We start from the raw sequence: 20,136 nt of genomic DNA on the forward strand, positions 1-20,136 counted from the left end.
GTAGGTATTTAGCACTCCATATAAATAATGACAACTAGTTTCAACCAGAGGCTAGTGAGTGAGCCAAGGTTATACTCTTGAAAGGGTTGTGCAGCTTTTGTGTGCCTTGAATTGACTTACTCATTTACTTAGACCAGGATGATCAACTTCAGAGTTATGAAAACGGCTGAATTTTAAGAGTTATGGCCATGTAGGGCAAACAGGAGCAAGATCAAGTGTAGTTGAATGTAACCATAGATTCAGACAATATCTTAACAAATAGGACAAGGTGAGGCTGGTGTGCAGAAATTCAGCATTGTTCACCCTCAGTCTCTGGCACGTAGTAGGTGTTAGAGTTTGCATGGGTGAGATGGTGTCTATGGGAAGCTAACACCAGTTCTGAGTAGCCGGGATATAAAGACGACCTAAGATAGAAATTCAGAGTTGTGATACTGGGTGTCCTGCAGAGGGCAGTAAGCTTTTGTTCATATGGGACATGAAGAGAAGGGAACAGCTCCAGAAAAAGCAAGATAAGCGTCAAGATGGGCCTGAGGGAGGGTCTCATAGTTACAGCCAGCGCCATGGTGGCCCTGACTTAGTATCAGAGTGGTCCTGAGCTTCCACCTGTGACAGTGATTGTCACAGGGAACTGAAGGGGATGCATCTTACCCACAAAATCAGAAGCCCCGGCTTTTCTATTTCACCTCTGACCTTTGGAGAGGCACTTAATCCTGGGCGTCAGTTTTCTCTTGGATAAAATGGGAAGGTTGAGCTGGGTTGGTTAAGTACTTTCCACTTGAATTCTTTGCATGTAACTTGAAGGAAAGGAGTGGTGGGTGCCCAGGAGCCTCTGGGGAGTGGCTGCTTTCCTGGGCATGGGTGTTCTCTTTCCTGTCCTCAGAGTGTGCATCTCCCGTGGCAGCACTTCCGTTGCAGGTTAGTCTCATAAGGCCAGAATGGTTTGACTGCAGCCCGGAGGCTGTCACCAAGGAGCACACTCCATTCCCTTTGGCTTGAGTGGAAAATGAGGCTTGTTCCTTCTTCCTGAGGCTTTTGTACTTGGACATCATGATTGACCGGCCTTGGTGGAAAAGAGAGATTTGAGGGATGCAAAGAGGGCCCTTAAATCCACATTTAACAAGCACCTAGAATGTGCTCCACGTTGGGCTATGTGCTAGCAATGAAAAGATGAAATGGGGTCCCAGCCATCGTGTGCTTGTGCATGAAGCGGGGAGGAGAATTATAGAACAGCTGAGGGTGCTGTTCTTGGCCATACGCTCATTCTAGAGGAGACTGGTTTGGTGGAGGCCTCAGAGGTCTGGGAAGCTTGGTAGAGGAGGAGGGCCTTGAGCCAGTCCTTTGAGAAGTCAGGTAGGGATCCAAACAGTTATTAAACCCCTGGCAAGCACACAACTGCATCACGCATAGAGAATCTGCCGTAGTTACTGGCTCATGGCAGGCTCTCAACAAAGATCCCCTCTCCATTTCCTTTATCCTAAGCAGTGGAGACTTTAGAAGACGGGGATGGTAGTGTTCAGTGAACAAAGCCATTTTGAGGGAGAGAAAATGGAGGCAGGTTGTGGATGAATTGGAGGGAGAATGCGATGGAGACCCCAGTGGAGGCTGTTGGAGCAGCACAGGACTGAGGCGATGAGGCTCTGAGCTGGAGGGGACCATTGGGCTCTGGGACAATAGATGTGACAGACACCGCATCGAGGAACTGGGAGACTGTTACTGCCAAACAAGGGCAACTGGAGGAGAAATAGGCCAGCCCACCACTGACTTGGAAAATGGTGCTACCATAATAAGCTACTGTTTACTGAGCGGTTACTGCCAGGCGTTGTTACGAAAGTTGCCTCCTCAGATCCAACCTGTGAGCTAGGGGCTATTAACATCTCCACGGTACAGAGAAGTAAACAGGCTTAGGGAGGTTGTGTAACTTGCCTGTGGTCCTAAGCTGGTGAGGTTCCAACACGGGCCGCCTCACTCCAGGCCCTGCACAGGCAGGGGCGGCAGCTCTTGCAGCCAGGCGTCCCCTCTGTTGTCCCGAACAATTCCCCTCTGCCCCAGATTCAGCCAGTGCCACCCTTCCTAAAAGGGCAGTCAGTGACCATCTCTTGTTACTCTGGCATGCCCTTGAAGAGAGGTCTCACCCCCACCCCCATCCCTTTATTATAAAGGTGTTCCTTTCTGCTGTGTGTATTCTCCCAGGGGAGAGTTCTGATTTCCAGCAGTGCTTTGGCACTCATGTAAATCTGTCCTCCCAGATAATGGTTTGGCCACCTTACTGTTAGTTCAGTTGTCTGAATCATGATTAAATGGATTCATTTAGGAACAACAAGAAGATGAAAGCCGGGCTCCTTAGAGAGGAGCTTCCCCCTTTGGACAGGAGGTTGGGCCAGGCACCCTGAAAGCTCCCTTCCAAATCCAGGACTGTGGTTCTGGGTCTTCTCTCCCTGGTGAGATTGCAGACCCCTGAGATCAGGGACCATGTTTCGGCCACTCAGGATTCCCCCACTGAGCTGAACTGCAAGGCCCCAGAAACACTGCTGGCACTTCAGTCTCCTGCCATCTGCCCCCTCCCTCTTCGCCCAAGTTAAACAAAAGGTCCACAGTGTCCCCGTGGCTGAGGCTTCTGCCAGTGGAAGCTGGTATTCTGCACTTAAGCTGCACAAGGAAGGTTTTCGGATGTTTTGTACGTGCACCCAGATTTTTAAAACATAGTTGTGGGGTTTGATGAGCTCTGAAAGACGGCCTCTGGCCCATAGCTGGAAAGGCCCAGCCTTCTCCCAGTGTGGTCAGGAGCACTACCGTCCCTGTCCTTGGGCACCAAGTCCTACTGGGGGCAAGTGAGCTGTGAAATGGATCCAAGGGAAGAAGAAACAGGCCAGGGATTAGCCAAATGCCCACGGCTGCCACCTCAGCAGCATGGTGGGGGCAAAGGGGACTGAGCCTCTGTGGGTGCAGGCGGCCTCTGGGCCCAGGCTTCCAAACTGGCCTCCCACTCCCCTCACTGGCAAGAAGCCCCAGTACGGCCTGGGATGGGGCAGGGCCGGGTGGGGCTCCCTGCCAAGCCTCTTAGGTGCTCTTAGCTCTCCGTACTTCACAACAGCAGCTAATAAGGATTTGCATTATCTCAGTGAAACCCCAGAACAACCCCATGATGTTGTCATACCCCTTTCACCGGCAAGAAATGAGGCAACTGAGACTTAGAGTAGATGATTTGCCCAAAGTGACATAATTAGCAAGTGGTGAAATCAGGAATCAAACTCAAACTTAGGATCCCCATGCTATACTGCAGCTCCTCATGTCGCAAATGTAATTATTATGCAACTATCTTTCAAGTGTGTCTCCCCACCTAGAGACCAGGGACTGTGACTGTCACATTCACCACATTCACCACCTCCAGCACTCAGCCTGGCACACGAGGGGAGGTTAATAAATATGTGTGGAATTAGATCATTTTGAGTGGGCGGGTGACCCCTGTGGGCCTTGGGGCACCTGCTTTGTCCTCGTCCTGTGTGGACCCCCATGGGAAGTGAACTCGATTTCCTAGAAGCGAAGGATGGGTCTGCCCTGGCTTTGCAGATTGGCCTCCAAGGTGCCCAGTCCTTGACAGCGTCCTGCTAGACCCGCCAGCACGGACTGGTGGCCCGCAGCCAGAATTGGTTCGCAGACGTGTTGTGTTCGGCCCATGCTGTGTTCTACATTTTCGAATTAGTTGACAATTAATTCTACTTGAAAATGTGGTTTCAGGCTTATCTGGAAAAAGCAGGAAGATCTGGCAGCGCTGCGCTCAGTCCCACCCAGACACAGTCAGCAGGCTCTGGGCAGCTGCTGCCCCCTTGAGGTGGGACACGCGCTCTGCAGCTCTCCGTTCCTCTGGCCTGCTCCTGTCCTTCGCCGGACAGCAGGCCCCAGCCGCAGGCCTAGAGTTGGTGGTCCCTCACGTAGATGACAGCAACAACATCAGTTGGTCAAACATTTTTTTTAGGTTAAAAGTCCAATCAGTACAAAAAGATGTATAACAAAAAGTGACTCATCTTCCTCTGATGTCCCCCAGCTCCCCTCCCCGCAGGCCACAGATCCCTGTGTGTCCCTTCACAGACGTGCTGCACTTCTATGAGCACAGTCACCAGACACCTCTTATGGGTCAGACAGCAGCTGGGCATCAGAGTCACATGGCACTTTTTCAAAATGTCAAGGGGCCAGCCCGGTGGCGCAGCAGTTAAGTGTGCACATTCTACTTCCTGGTGTCCGGGGTTCGCCAGCCCAGATCCCGGATGTGGACATGGCACCGCTTGGCAAGCCATGCTGGGCAGGCGTCCCACATAGAAAGTAGAGGAAGATGGGCACAGATGTTAGCTCAGGCAGGGTCAGTCTTCTTCAGCAAAAAATAGGAGGATTGGCAGCAGTTAGCTCAGGGCTAATCATCTTCAAAAAAAAAAAAAGTTTTCGAGACTCAGGACCCTTGTCAGACCTCTGGAGGTAGAATTCCTAAAATTGGAGCCAGAGTGTCTACATTTTTTTAAGCCAGTGTTTTCTGTTGCTCAACCAGGCGGAGACCTCTGTACTCAAGATGCAACGTCCCAGACACAATTCCTGCTCCCCAGTCCCCTGAAGTCTGCCAGAGATGGGCCTGGAGCTCCAACTACCTGGGCCACTGCTTAGAGTTGTACAGACTGTACCCTGCGCAGGGGCACCCAGACAAGCCCTGAAATCTGGTCAGACCCTCGAACCAAGGCAGGTGACACCACCTCCAACCCCCAGAGGCGCTGGCACCACCTTCGAATTTACTATGTCAACTGTTCCATGTGAATGCAGGGAGACCTGTTCTGTGATGCAGCAGCGCAGGCGGGGGCCCTCAGTCTGGCTGCAGGCCCGGGATGACTTTCTGCAGGAGGTGATGCTTGGGCCAAGTTTTGTATAGAGTTGGAATCAAAGAAGGCGGGCCTCTACCTGTACGTACTTCTCTCTCCCAGGTCGCCCCACTCCAACCCCGACCCCACAGCTCTGTATGCTTATCAGGGGCCACTGGCGGGGACACTTTAATAACAATGTACATCCTGAAGGTCCTGGGAGACAGACTGGGATGGAAGGAGGGATCCAGCCGTAAGTCAGCGCAGCGCGCCTGGCCTGGGACATCTTGAGGTTAATTGACTTGGTGTCCAGAAGTACCTGCTTAGGGGAACAGGGATGCAGGAGCCTTGTTCCTTCTGGCAATCTGAGAGGTTCTGCAACGCCAGCGTCCACCTCTCAACAGCCTGAATCGATGCTATCAAAGAGGTGTCCTCAGACCATGGCCAATCCACAGACTGTTACCCATCTGCAATGAGCTAAGTACGGAAATGGAAAGTAAGCATTTAGAAACTTTTAAACAATCTAACAAGGTCGGTTAAAGTCGAGGCTAGTATTGCGCATCTTTTTTTAAATTTCATTTTATCTATTAAAATTTTTTATTATAAAATATACCATTTTAACTATTTTTAAGTGTATAATTCAGTGGCATTAAGTACATCCACAATGTTATATAACCATTACCACTGTCTTGTATATTTCTTTCTTTCTTTTTTTTTTTTTGAGGAAGATTAGCCCTGAGCTAGCAGCCACCGCCAATCCTCCTCTATTTGCTTAGGAAGGCAGACCCTGAGCTAACATCCGTGCCCATCTTCCTCTACTTTATATGTGGGACGCCTGCCACAGCATGGCTTGACGTAGCACGTAGGTTCCGCACCCAGGATCAGAATCAGCAAACCCCGGGCTGCTGAAGCGGAATGTGCTAACTTAACCACTGTCCCACCGGCCTGGCCCTCGTATATTTCTTTAATTTTGCAAAAGTATAAGTTCTCAGCAGATTAGAAAAAAATTTTTAATGTCGTTTGAGAAGCACTGGCCTCAATGTTGACCTCTGGGTTCCCAAAGCCTCAAAGGCTTGGGGGAAATAGGCACCTGATCGAAGGGCTTGTACATTGTTTGGCTTCATTTCCCCAAACTGTTGAGATTTGCCCCAGAGAGTGGCATGGCTGAGGCCCAGCCTCCCTGGGCTGGAGGAGCGGACGGATGGGCACCAACCTGGAAGGGAGTGGAGGAGGCCTTGTGCTCCCCGGGCTGGGCAGAGGAGTGCTCTCTGGGGAAAGGCCTGCCCTGTGCCCTGGGCAAGGGGGCCCAATGAGATGCTGCAGGATGTTCTGGCAGCCTTTCCCCCACTCAGCCAGCGGGGGGAGGCGAGTTGGTTTAGACTTCCAAGAATGTCAGCTCCGACTGGAAGGGCCCTCAGTGACCCTGTTGTCTGCCCTCCTTGTTTAGAGGAAGAGCTTGAGGCTGGAGAGAAAGGACTTGCCCAAGGTTACAGCCAGTTAGTGGTGCTCCCAAATCTAGGCCTTTCAGTTCCCAGGCAGGAGCGGGCCAGAGCTGTCTGGAGTCACACAGGGTGGGATCAAGTTCTAGCTCTATTAGCGCCAAGGGGCCTTGGGCATCTGTACCCTCATCTGTCAAATGGGGATAATCCCTCACAGCTGGACGCGTACTGAGCCTGTGCTGGGTTTAAGGAGGGGCCTAGCCCAGGTTGGGGGATAGGCAGGACGAGTCAGTGCCCTGCCCCTCCCTGCCCCTTCCTGCCCAGTGTTCCTCCTGCCGACTGCTGGGGCTTCTCAGCCTGCCACGGCCCCTTGCTGCAGCTGAGGGGACAGAGGAAGACAGACCCTCTCCCTCCAGACTGAGAAGAACAGGGGGCTCATAACCCACCCCACCGGCCCCTCTGAGCCTCTCCCTCCCCAGCTGGCCAGCCCTCCAGGCCCGACCCCTCCGCTAACTCTCTGGGCGTCTTTGAGACATTTTTGTCCTTTCTGGGACTCAGAACATTTAGAAAATGAGGGAGTTGAATCAGAAGAACTCGAAAGTCCATTTTGAGGAGTGGGTGCTGAAGTTTGGATGCTTTAAATTTCTGTATCTTTTCTGGGAGAGTTAAACTCCCAGCATGTCAGACTGGGCCGCCTCGGGTTCCTGGCCACCTGCCTCCCTCTGTTCTTGCCTTTCTCCGTACTTTCTCGCTCCCTCCAGTCTCTCTTTTCTCTCTTATGGCTGAGGTGTTTTGAGCACTTACCATTTGCTATGCACTGTTTAAGCATTTTACATATTCCATCCTGTGGAATCCTTAAAACATCCTTGTGAAGTAAATACTATTCTTATCCCATTTTCCAGACAAGGAAACTGAGGTTCGGAGAGTTACGTCACTGACCCACAGCTGGTCAGTGGGAGCACCATAGGAGGCACTGACACCATTCCCCAGATGGGCAGTTCATTCTGGCCTGAATTCACCTAATTCAAAACGGCGGGTGCCTGTTCTCACCTCCTCCCTCCTGTTTTCCCCAAATGGGCTCTGACTCCCACCCCAGAGACGCCCCTGCTGGGCGCATCACCAGGGCCGTCAGGGAGGAGGGTTTGGCTGTTGGTGGGCAGAGGATCACTCCTCGGTTCCAGTTTCTGACTTGTATCTCAGGTATCAGGCCTCTACCTTCCACCTCCTTCCTCTCCTTTCTCTTCAGATGTCCAAGAGCTGGAAGGTCCCCTAAAGGATTACCCAGAACAGGCCTCTGCATTCAATCACTTATTCATTCACTGAACAAGTACATTTCGAGTCCTCCTACCTGCCAGGCAGTGTTAGGCCCTGGGGAGACAGCTATGTACAGGGCAGACAAGCTCCCTGTCCTCAAGAGCTTACATTCTGGTGGAGGAGACAGACAATAACAAAAGATGATGATGAGTGCAATGGAGAACATGAAAGAGGTGCTGTGACACACAGTGACCGCAGCAGGGGCGAGGTCCTCTACAGAGTAGGTGGGCAGGCGGCAGTGCACTCCTGGCAGAGAGAACAGCTAGTGCAAAGACCCAAAGGCAGGAACCAGCAGGTGTGAGGAAGGAGCACAAAGCCCTGCATGGCTGGAGAGGATGAGCAAGGGGCCCAGGGCAAGGGGGCTGGGCAGCGCCAGCCATGCAGACCTTGGGCCAGGACGAGGGGTCGCATTCTGTTCTGTGTGTGATGTGAAGCCTCTGGGGACTTTAAGCAGGGGGTGATTATGTTTGTAAAGGACTCTTGGGCCACTGCGAGGAGAGTGGATGTAAGGGGAGCCAGGCGTGCGGGAGGGAGAAATGAGGGTGGCTTGGACTAGGGGGGGGTCAATGCGATAGAGAGACAAGGTCAGATTCAGAGTCTATCACAGTGGAGCCAACAGGATGCTGATGGATGAGATGTGGGCCGGGGCGGGGTGGGGGGGTGAGGGATGCCCCCTGGGGTTTTTCGCCTGGGCAGCTGAGTGAATGGAGGTGTCATCTACTCAAATGGAAAAGCCTGGAGAAGGAACTCGGATGGAAAGAAGCAATGTTTCCACTTAACCTTCATGGCAGACCCTGCTAGCTGGCTTCCCAGTATCTATTCTCTCTCCTTCTTTTTCATAATAGAAGGCCGAAAGGTTTTTTTTTTTTCCTTCAAGCATTGACCTGTCTGTCCCCTCCTTCTGCCTTTTGCCCTTTTCCCATCCTCCTTTCTCCGGCCTGGAATGGAGACAGGATACTAGAGATACAGCAGCCATCTTGTGACAACTAGGGTAGAGGCCACTGGATAAGATAGCTGGAGCGGGGAGATAGATGGCGCCTGAGCCCTTGATACTATCACTGAGCTGGCATAGCAGTCTTTGACTGCCTTTCCCCCGGGTTCTTGTTGTGGGAGGCAAATTAATCCTTTTATTTGTTTAAGCCACTGTTTTGTGGCTTTTCATTGCTTGCTGCGGAATGCAGTTGTTGCTAACAGAGTCATGTTGAGTTTGAGATTTTGGAAGAGAAACCAGAATTCAGTCATTCATTCAAGAAATATGTATTGAGGACCTACTATGCGCCAGGCACTGCTGAGAATTCAGCAGTGGATCAAACAGGTAAAAATGCCTGCCCTTGAGGAGTTTATACTCTGGAGTAACCTAGAAGCCGGACCTGACTTCTGGGCTATGCATTCTCATTTGATCCAAAGGTGGTAAGATTTGAACTATAAAGAGGGGACAGGGGTAAAATGTGGCCTGTCTATTCTCACAGGCTTCCTCATCCACCCATTATGTTAGCAAATTGAAAATCAACATATTGGGGTCCACCCCGGTGGCGCAGTGGTTAAGTGCACACGTTCTACTTCAGCGACCCGGGGTTCGCCGGTTTGGATCCCAGGTGTGGACATGCCATCACTTGGCACGCCATGCTGTGGTAGGCGTCCCACACATGGAGTAGAGGAAGCTGGGCACGGATGTTAGCTCAGGGCCAGTCTTCTTCAGCAAAAAGAGGAGGGTTGGTGGCAGATGTTAGCTCAGGGCTAATCTTCCCCAAAAACAAATTAAAAAATAAATTTAAAAAAATCAACATACTTCTCTGGTGTTTTCTATAAGCCAAACACTAGGCTGCATTCTCTCTCTGTGAGGGAGGTGTTATTATTACCAAGCCCATTTTGCAGGAAGGTAAGCAAGCCGCCTCTGTCACACAACTAAGTGGCTGTGCTGAGATTTGAACCCGGGGCTTTCTGACTCCAGAAACTCCACTGCACTCACTGACCCCCTGGGCCACCTCTTGGCCCCCTTTTCCTGCAATCCTTTTGATCGCTGTTTGACAAACCATTTCCTGCTTCCCCTTTCTCCTTGCTTTGGACAGGTACTATGTCTCTTATTCATCTGTATATTCCGGGCACCTAACAAGGGCCTGGCACCCTTCATCCATTCATCCCACTTTTCAAAAAATGTTCTCTGTGCCAATTGCTAGGAATACAGGACAAGTCACAGAACAGCACACCCAGCCTAGGAGGGGGACAGGCAATTAACAGGCGTCACAGTGTGGTGGGTGCTGGTAGGTATCACAGGGGCCAAGAGAAGCACAGAAAAGGGCAACCAAGTCAGACTGAGGTGGTGGGGACCAGTCAACCAGTCGTGGAGGAGTCAGCATCTGAGCTGAGTCCCAAAGGAGAAACAGGAGTAGAGCAGGTGAAAAAGCAGCCGTGGGTGTTTCAGGTGGAGGGAGCAGCACGTGGAGGAACGAGAGAGGCAAGACGGCAGCCTGTGGGAGCGACTGGACTATGACATGGGGGGAGTAGGGAGGCATGAGGCTGGGGGAGGATCTCAAGGCCCTCGGCCAGGGCTAGCAGTTTGGACTTGATTTGGTAGGCACTGGGGAGCCGCCAATGGGCGCTGAGCAGTGTGGACCCTGGTCAGATTTGCCTGGGCATTCTACAAATACTTGATGGAATGAATGAATGAAAGAAGAAATGGTAACTATGGGGTCCCATGCATGTGTCCTGCGGAGAGGAGGGGGCGGTTAATGATCTGGCAGTGGAAGGACAAGGCAGGCAGACTCCCGGACACGAGCCAACCACTTCCCTCAGCTCCTCCTCCCTGGGCCTGTGACTCCCCTGCCTGGACCACTAGTCACTTGCTGGGATCTTTACGGGAGCCTCTGCACTAGTCCCCCTCTTTCTGCCCTGGCCCCTACAGTGTGTTCTCTAACACAGTCCCGGTGACCCTCTGAAGTCGGGTTCTCCACCCCAGCGCTCTGCCCAACCCCTTTGCCACCTCAGCTACATCAAAATGGAAGAAGAAATTGCTGCTCTCGGCGTTTACAATGGCTCTGGCATGTGCAAAGTTGGCTTTAGCGGAATGATGCCCCCAGAGCATCATGGGAAATGTGGGACAGGACAGATACATGGGTGATGAGCTCAGAGCAAGAGCGACGTTCTGAGCCTGAAGCGCCTCATTGAACTGGGCTGACATGGAGAAAGACCTGGCATCACACCCTCTACCCCCAGCTTCCTGTTGCCCCAAGGAACACCCTCTTCTCTTTACCAAAGTTCCACTGACCCCCAAGAGCAATAGGGAGAGGACGGCCCAGCTCAACACCCTCCAGGCGTGCTGCTGCCCGGGTCGGGCCCTCCTCCAGGTGGTTGTGGACTCTGGAGTAGTGTTGCCCTCACAGTGCCTATCAGTGAGGGTGACACCCTGCCCTCAGTGAGGGTGACACCCTCCCCTACGCTGGCCTCTGGACTTGACTGACCGTGACTTGGGAGATGACCTCCTGGAGGAGAGCCTGACGGAAAGAGGTTACAGCCTCGCTACCACAGCTGAGAGGGACTGGTGTGTGACGCGGAGGGAAAGCTCTGCTGCATCACCCTGGACCTGGAGCAGGAGATGGCCCCCGCTGTGTCCTCCGCTTCCTCCCCGGAGAAGGGCTGTGAGCTTCTGATGGTCAGGAGGTCGTCCTTGGCCATGAGAGGTCCAGATGTCCAGAGCGTCTCCTCCAGCCCTCGTTCCTGGGCTTGGCGTCCTGTGACATTCATGAAACCACTTTTAACTCGGTTCTGAAGTGTGCTATTGACCTCTGAAAGGATCTGTGTGCCCACACAGCATTGCAGGGGGGCCAACAGAACGCAGGGAGAAATCACGGCCAATGAAGAGAGTTTCTCCTTAGGCACTAAAAATCCGGAGCGGTGGCTTCCTTGCAGGCTGCTCTCTCCGCCTTCCAGCAGATGTGGATCAGCAAGCAGCAGGGGGACGGGTCAGGCCCTCTGACTGTCCGCTACAAATGCCTCCAATGATGCAACTGCAGAATGTCTGTTGCATGAGTTCATTCACAAGTATAACTTTATCCTGGCAAAATATATACGCTTACGCTGGCCTCCTGAAACTGGAGCAGCTTTTGAGAAGAAATCTGCCCAATACTGAAATGAACACCATCCTCGGGTTGTAAAATAAGTAAGTAAATAAATAAATAAAATGTAGTCAGATCCTCTCCCCTCTCTGCTCAGAAATGTCCTGTGGACTCCCCACGGCACTAAGCCTAAAATCCAAAGTCCTTACCCTGGGAAGGCGCTGCAGGAAACTCTCTGATCTCATCACCTTCTCCTCTGCCCGCTGCGTCCTCAACATGACAGCCATGGCCCTGCTTCAGGACTTTTGTACTTGCTGTTCCCCCTGACAAGCACACAAACGTCACCTCGCCCGCAGCAAGGCCTTCCCTGATCACCCTCTCTAAAACCCACCTGCCTGCCCCAGCATCACGCCCTTTTCCTTACGACGCCTCAGTTTATCTGCAGTACTCATGTGTGTTCTCTTCCCCCCTTTAGGAGAGATGCTTCCGGAGGCCGGAGACTGAGCCTGTCCTGTTCTGTCCTGCGTCCCTGGCACCTGGAATAGGGCCCAGCACACAGTAGGTGAGGTGCCCCATAAATACTTCTTGAAGGAGGACGCCTGGCCCCCTGATGAACCCTGTGTGGCCTGTAACCAGGAGTCACCCTCCACCCCAATGCCACGATCTCTGTCTGCAGCTCCACTGTGTCTCCCACTAGTTGTCAGGGGGAGAGCGGAAATTTCCACTTGAAGCTGGAAGGATAGCCACATTCCCTGGGCTGGACTAGAGGGCCTAAGAGGAAATTTCCATGACCCGTGTCTGGCAGCATGATGGAGTGGCCGGGGAGCCAGGGAGGGGCGAGGGGTGCTCGTGAACCTCTGTGCCTGCCCCCTGCCCAGACTGGAGTGCAGGGTCTGTTTGCAGATCTGCAGATCGGAAACTCCATGCGGGCTTATCTCACACTAGGAGGTCCAGCCTGGGGTGTCCTCCAACCCTGGAGCCGGAAGGATCTTTAGCCATCATCAAATTCAATCCTCTCCTTTTCCAGATGGAGAAACTGAGGCCCAGAGAGGGGAAGCGATGTGTCTCAGGTCACAGAAAAAGCTAGCGACAGACAATGGACTCAAACCCACGGCACCGTCTGGGCTTTTGCCTCTCTTCTCGTCCCGTCCTTCTGTCCCGCCCACCCTTCCCTCCCACGGGCCTGCAGCCAATCTTTCCCAAGTGCCACTTTGGGCCAGCCTGGTGCCCTGGGCCCTGGGCTTCCTGCCCTGGAAGCTCAGGCTGCCTGAGGCTATGTCATTGCCACTTCCTCCTGTCAGACCTCCAGAGCTGCCTGCCCCTCCTCCCCACACCCTGTCCCGGCCACAGACTCTGCTACTCGTTTAAAAATCCTGATGCCCAGGTTGCTCCCCAGACCAATGAGATCAGAATGTCTGGCAGGGGCGGTGGTGGGGGGGGGGGTGGTCCAGGCATCAGGGTTTTTTTTTTAAGATGTCTGGGTGATTCCATTTGTAGCAAAGTTTCGAAACCTCTGTTTTAGCCTTGATAAATGGCACCTCCACCTCCTGTTCCTTGGCCCCTAGGCTGCAGATATTCTTTCTCGGGATCTACTTTCTGGATGCCTGGGCCTGGGCCCCAGGACAGTTCTCAGCTGGGCAATCCCAACTCCTTCCTGCTCCTGCCCTTTGCCCAACAGGTCTCCGGTCTGCCGAGACTGCCTGTTCTGATCTGCCTCACCACTGCCAGGAACTCACTAAATATTTGTTGTTAATGATGTTGATAAATATTTGCTGTTAATGACCTCAGTCTGACCAAGAGGATCCTTGATGTAGAAGAAAGAAAAGGGCTTTTTTTTGGTGAGGAAGATTGGCCCTGAGCTAACATCTGTTGCCTATCTTCCTTTTTTTTCGTTCCTCTCCAAAGCCCCGGTACATAGTTCTGTATCCTAGTTGTAAGTCATTCCAGGTCTTCTATGTGGGACGCTGCCACAGCATGGCTTGATGAGTGATGCGTATGTCCGCGCCCAGGACCTGAACTGGGGAAGCCCAGGCTGCGGAAGCAGAGCACATGAACTTAACCTTTTGGCCGTGGGGCGGGCCCCAAGAAAAGGGCTTTGAGGTGAGGCAAACTTGGACTCTAGTACCAGCCAGTTCTGCTTTCTGTGTCTGGGTCTCAGTTTACTCAGCTGTGAAGGGAGGTGGAGCAGAGGGAAAAATGCCTACCTTGTAGTTTGTTATCAGGATCAAAGATACTATCTAATATTTGTACAGGGCCAGCAGCTTGTGACCGGTTCCTCTGGCAACAGGCTGCTCTTGCCCAGGTGGTGGGGAATGGCGACTGTTTCCATGGGGAGGAAGTAAAACCTCAGGAAGGAAGGTGGCTGTGAGCCTTCCGAAAAGGACCCTGCCCAAGGGGGCTTCCTCCCAGGGCAGGACAACTGCAGCAGAGAGGTGAAAGGAGGGTGCGGAAGTGGAGGGGTGGGGGTCATATGGGACTGGCTAGAGAGTGCCACCACCTTTCCTGGGAGTGCCACGTGCAGTCCCTGCTGGGGAGTTCTCTTGGGAACCCACAAAAGTGCCCCAAGAGGACAGAATCAGCATTTGGGTACCTGCTGTGCCCAGAGGCACCGATGCCCCGTTGCAACCACACCAGACAAAGAACACATTTGCTACCTCTATCTCATCCTCTGAGCTATCAGGAAGGAGAAACTTTAGACTGAAAAGGACACGAAAATTTTGATCGCAAACCAGACCATACTTTTTAAGAGACCTAGAAAGTGAGACTGTGCTTGTCCACCTGAGAGGGAAAAGCTACAGGAGCATCTCAAGCAGGAGCAAGAGTCTCCAGAGAAGTTAAAGGGGCTCTGGCTGGAAGGAGTCCTGGGGCCACCTGTGCCACGCCGAATCGGCTCGGTCCATGACTGGTTCCCCTGGGACTTGTCTTATGAAGCCAGTCTGGGCTAGACATTGATGGGACTGCTGCCAAACGCCAAACGCTGTGTGGCCTTAGCAGGCCCTTTATTTCTCTGAGCCTCAGTTTCTCTAGCTGTGAAATGCCTCTGTTTTCAAAGAGCCTTGCCTGACTGTGCCAGTCTGTAGAAAGATCTGAGATCTCTCAGTTCCAAGCAGGAAAATTAAATGTGTCCTGAGCCCAGAGTCTGAAGCAAACTCTGGAGGACCTCAGGAAGCCAGGCAGGCGAATCTGAAATCAAGCGGCAAGCTGAAAAATGATCTCCTCTGTATAGTGAGGAAATAAAAATGATATTAAATTTGCTGTTTAAAAGATGTTGACTGCAATGTTATTTTTAACAGTTTTATTGAGACATAATTTATATACCATAAAATTTACCTCTTTGAAGTGTGTAATTCAATGACTCAGTGAGTTTACAGAGTTGTGCAACCATCACCACAATCTAATTTTAGAATTAGATTCTGACTCGGATGATTCAATCATCCCAGAGAGATGTCTCAGGCCTATTCCCACCCCCAGCTCTGGCAACCACTAATCTGTTTTCTGTTCTTACAGATTTGCCTTTTCTGGACATTTCAGATCAATGCAATTGTGCAGCACGCGTGTCTTGCACCTGGCTTCTTTCCCTCAACACCATGTTTCTGAGGCTCTTCTATGTTGCAGCGTGTGTCAGTACCTTGTTCTTTTTTATGGCCAAACCATATGATATTGCATGGATACACGGTACCACATGTTGCTTACCTTTTCATCATTGGTAAGACGTTTGGGCTGTTTCACTTTTGGGGCCGTTATGGATAATGCTCCTTGGAACATTGTATATAAGTCTTGGGTGGACACACTTTTCAACTCTCTTGGGTAGATTCACAGGAGTGGAATTGCTGGGTGATACGAAAAGTCTATGTTTGATTCTTTGAGGAACTGCCAAATTGTTTTCCACAGTGGCTGCACCATTTTTACATTCCCAGAGGCAATGTATGAGCGTTCCAGTTACTTCACATCCCTGACACTTGTGATTTCTTTCCTTTTTTTCTTTTGGAAGATTGGCCCTGGGCTAACATCTGTTGCCAATCTTCCTCTTTTTTTTTTTCTCCTGAACGCCCCCCAGTACATAGCTGTATCTCCTAGTTGAAGGTCCTTCTAGCTCCTCTATGCGGGATGCCACCTCAGCATGGCTGGATGAGCGGTGCTAGGTCCGCACCTGGGATCTGAACCGGTAACCCCAGGCCACCAAAGCAGAGCGTGCGAACCTAACTGCTCCGCCATGGGGCCGGCCCCTATTTCTTTTCTTTTTAATTATAGCCATCCTAGTGGGTATAAAGTGGTAACTTACTGTGGTTTTGAGTTGCATTCCTACAATGACTAAGGATCCTGACCGTCTTCTCATGTGCTTGTTGGCCATTCATACATCCTCTTTGGTGAAATATCTATTCAAATTCATTGCCCATTTTAAAGTTTATTTATCTTTTTATTGAATTGTGAGAGTTCTTTACATATCCTAGATACAAGTCCTTTAGTAGATATGTGATATTTGCAAATGTTTTCTTTCAGTTTGACTTATCATTTTTTTTAGTTAATTTATCATAAATGTAAGCGTTTATTTCTGGGTAAATAAAGGGTTATAAGGGTTTATTTCTGGGTTAGTACAGAGTTCTCCTTTTTCAGTGTTCTCCTTTTTCAGAATCGTTTTGCCTATTTTGGGTCCTTTGCATTTTCTTATAAATTTTAGGGTCAGCTTGTCAATTTCTGCAAAAAACACCTCCTGGGAGTTTGTTAGGGATCGAATTGAATATATAGATCAATTTGGAGAGAACTGCTCCTTTAACATTCTGGAGTCTTCCAATCCACGAAGATAAACTCTCTCTCCATATATTTACACCTTTTAAAATTGCTTTCAGCAATATTTTGTAGACCTCCTTGTACAAGTCTTGCACTATTTTTATTCCTCAATATTTACTTCTCTTTGATGTGATTGTATGCAATGTTATTTTATTTATTTATTTTTTACTAGGGTATAATTGACATATAACGTTACCTTAGTTTCAGGTGTGCAACATAATAATTTGATATTTGCGTATATTGTAAAACGTTCACCATGACAAGTCTAGCTAACATTTGTCACCGTAAGTAGTTGAAATGGTTTTTTTTTGATGAGAACTTTTAAGATTTACTCTCTTAGTAACTTTCAAATATGCCATACAGTATTATTAACTATAGTCACCATGCCATACATTACAGCCCCAGGACTTATTTATGTTATAACTGGAAGTTTGTGCCTTTTGACTCCTTTCAGCCATTTTACCCACCCCCCACTCTTTCCCTCTGACAACCACAGTCTGTTCTCTGTATGCGTGAGCTCAGTCTTTTTGTTTTGTTTTTGTTTTTTGTTGTTTTTTTTTTGAGGAAGATTAACCCTGAGCTAACACCTGCTGTCAATCCTCCTCTTTTTTTTTTTTTTTTTTTGCTGAGGAAGACTGGCCCTGAGCTAACATCCATGCCCATCTCCCTCCACTTTATTTGAGGGCTGCCTACCACAGCATGACTTGCCAAGCGGTGCCATGTCTGCACCCGGGATCTGAACCAGTGAACCCCGGGCCACCAAAGTGGGACATGTGCACTTAACAGCTATGCCACCAGGCTGGCCCTGTTTTGTTTTGTTTTAAATTCCATATATAAGTGAAATCATACCATATTTATCTTTCTCTATCTGACTTATTTCACTTAGTATAATCCCCTCAAGTTCTATCCATTGTTGTTGCAAATGAAAAGATTTCGTTCTTTTTTTGTGGCTGAATAATATTCTACTGTATGTAAATACACCACATTTTCTTTGTCCATTCATCCATCAATAAACACTTAGGTTGTTTCCATGTGCAATGTTATTTTAATACTGAAAGAAAAAGAGAAAGAAAGAAAAATAAAAGTATCCTGAATACGCAGCATTTGAGAAATCATTGAGCAAATTATGGTCTGTTCTATTGATGGGACATTTTGGAACTATTAAAAGTGATTGTTATGTGTTTCCCCAGAAAGAGCACTCTGATCATGTTGGACCACAGAGAAGACTGAGGGAAGGGACAATACCTAATTCATCTCCCTTTTCCCAGGACCGAGCAGAGAGCCAGGCACAGACTAGATGCTCCGTGTGGTAGCCACTAGTGCTGGCCACCAAATATTTCTTTCTTCTCCTGTTGCACTTCCTTGCTCCTTCAAGTTAGTTGTGGCCAAGTGACTTGCTTTCATCAACAAAATGTGAATGGATGTGATATGCGTCACTCCTGAGCAGAAACTTTAAAAGTCAGTGAGCAACTTAACCATACTCTTAATCTTGGAGGAGGTGGCTGGCTGCACCATCACACTGGACCCTGCAGTGAGAATGACAAGGACATGCCACTCTATAGCCAATTGACATGTAGAGTGAGCAAGAACTACAGGCTGATTTAAGCTGCTTAGATATTGGCATCGTTTGTTACTGCAGCATAACCTAACTCATCCTGACTATTATGTGGATAAATGTTTGGTGAAAAAAATGAATGGAACTAAAGAGCAGAACATTAAATTCTCTGTCTTTTCTGATTAAAACTATGAAAAACAATGTCGGAATATGGGCTGTAAACTTAAGGAAATGAGGAAATTAAAGCCAGCTAGATTGTTAGAGGTGGGGATTATGGTGAATTCTTTGTCTTGTAAATGTGTCTTTTGGGTTCCTGGACCCAATTCCAACATGCGTGTTTCTAGGCCGGGGGAGACCTTCCACACCACATCAAGCAATTCTTAGACACCAGCAGGAAGTCTGAGAATTCAGCTCAATTCTGACACTATCTACCCAGAGATAGCATCAGATTCCACAGGTTAAACGCTCGGTCCCACAATACTGCCACCCCCTTCAGACACAGGTCATAAGCCCAGGTCATCTCCTGTATTTCTGACCAAGCAGCTATGATCGGAGGTTCAGTTAACTTGCTAGAACAGCTCACAGAACTTTTTGAAGGATATGATAAAGCATACAAACAGCCAGATGAAGAGATACGTAGGGCAATGTTGGGAGGGTCCCGAGCCCAGGAGCTGCTGTCCCTGTGGAGTTGGAGTGTGTCACCCTCCTGGTATGTGGGTGTGTTCATCCACCTGGAAGCTCTCCAGACCCCATGCTATTGGGATTTTCTGGAGGCCTCCTCATGTAGGCATGATCAATTATTAACTCCATTTCCAGCCTCACTTCTCTCTCTGGAGAAATGGAGGGGGAAGCGGGGGGTGCGTGGAGCTGAAAATTCCTAGCTTCTAATCATGGTTTGGTCTTTCTGGTGACCAGCCCACCCCGCCCCAGGAGTCATCAGGATCCCACTCAGAGTTGCCTCAATAGGACAAAAGATGCTCCTAGTACTCTTATCACTTAGGAAATTACAAGGGATTTAGGAACCCTGTGTCAGGAATGGGATCAAAGACAAATATCAGAACAAGAGACGCTCTTAGTGTTGTTATCACTTAAGAAATTGCAAAGATTTCAGGAGCTCTGTGCCAGAAGCAGTTAGAGACCAAATACATATTTCTTATAATAAATTGCAATATCACAGTGTGTTTTAATGGATATTCAGCCTCGCTCATAGTAGGAGACATTCGAAGTAAAAGAAAACTGAGATTCCATTTTCACCTAGCAGATTGGCAAAGATCAAAAGATTTGATACCACACGCAGTCGTGGAGGGAAATACTTTTACGCATTGCTTGAGAAGGTATGAATCAGCCCAACACGAAGAAGCACAATTTAGTAGTATCTATCAAAATCCCGTTTGACTCGACAATTCTATTTGTATGATTTCATCTTACAAATATTCTTACACTCAGGCAAAATGATGCAGGCAAAAGAAAGGTCATTCATTGCAGCATTGTTTATAAGCAAAAGACTGGAAACAATTTAAATGTCCACAAATAGGAGGTCAGTTAAGCAAATTATGATCCATACATACAGTGGAAACTATTCAGCCATAAATAGGCAGGAAGAGGCCTTTTATGTGCAGACAAGCAATGATCTCCAAGAACAGCTAAGTAGAAAAGGAAGGTATCGAACACCCACTGGTATGCTATGTTGTGTAAATAAACCGGGGCGTACACAAGCTTGTGGAGCCAGCATGTTGAGCAAGGCGGGACTTGTGGCTCTGTCGTACTAAAGAAAACAGCTTTGTCTCTTCCCCCCACTGCCTGTTACACCCTAAGTGGGCTTGGTCTTCTTGTCCCTTGGTTGAAACCGAGAGCGGGTCCCTTGACTTCACCAGACACTCTTAGATTTAAAAAAAAAGTTTCCAATCACTGGAACTCCAGAAATGGTTTCGGTGGGGCTGGCCCGGTGGCGCAGTGGTTAAGTGCGCATGTTCCGCTTCAGCAGCCCCGGGTTCGCTGGTTCAGATCCCAGGTGCGGATATGGCACTGCTTGGCAAGTCATGCTGGAGATGTCCCACATATAGAGTGGAGGAAGATGGGCAAGGATGTTAGCTCAGGGCCAGTCTTCCTCAGCAAAAAGAGGATTGACAGCAGATGTTAGCTCAGGGCTA

General features: G+C 49.6%; 1 long non-coding RNA gene across 1 annotated transcript; it reads left to right on the plus strand.

The window, feature by feature from the left end:
• Positions 1 to 11,122: 11,122 nt before the first annotated feature.
• Positions 11,123 to 18,247, plus strand: LOC103556777 (uncharacterized). Its single transcript, XR_011533876.1, has 5 exons — positions 11,123 to 11,747; positions 12,119 to 12,205; positions 12,671 to 13,743; positions 15,151 to 15,349; positions 17,622 to 18,247. It is a non-coding gene; the product is annotated as an uncharacterized lncRNA (long non-coding RNA).
• The last annotated feature ends 1,889 nt before the right edge of the window (positions 18,248 to 20,136 follow it).

Source organism: Equus przewalskii, chromosome 2 (assembly GCF_037783145.1).
Source record: "Equus przewalskii isolate Varuska chromosome 2, EquPr2, whole genome shotgun sequence".
Taxonomy (NCBI): Eukaryota; Metazoa; Chordata; class Mammalia; order Perissodactyla; family Equidae; genus Equus; species Equus przewalskii.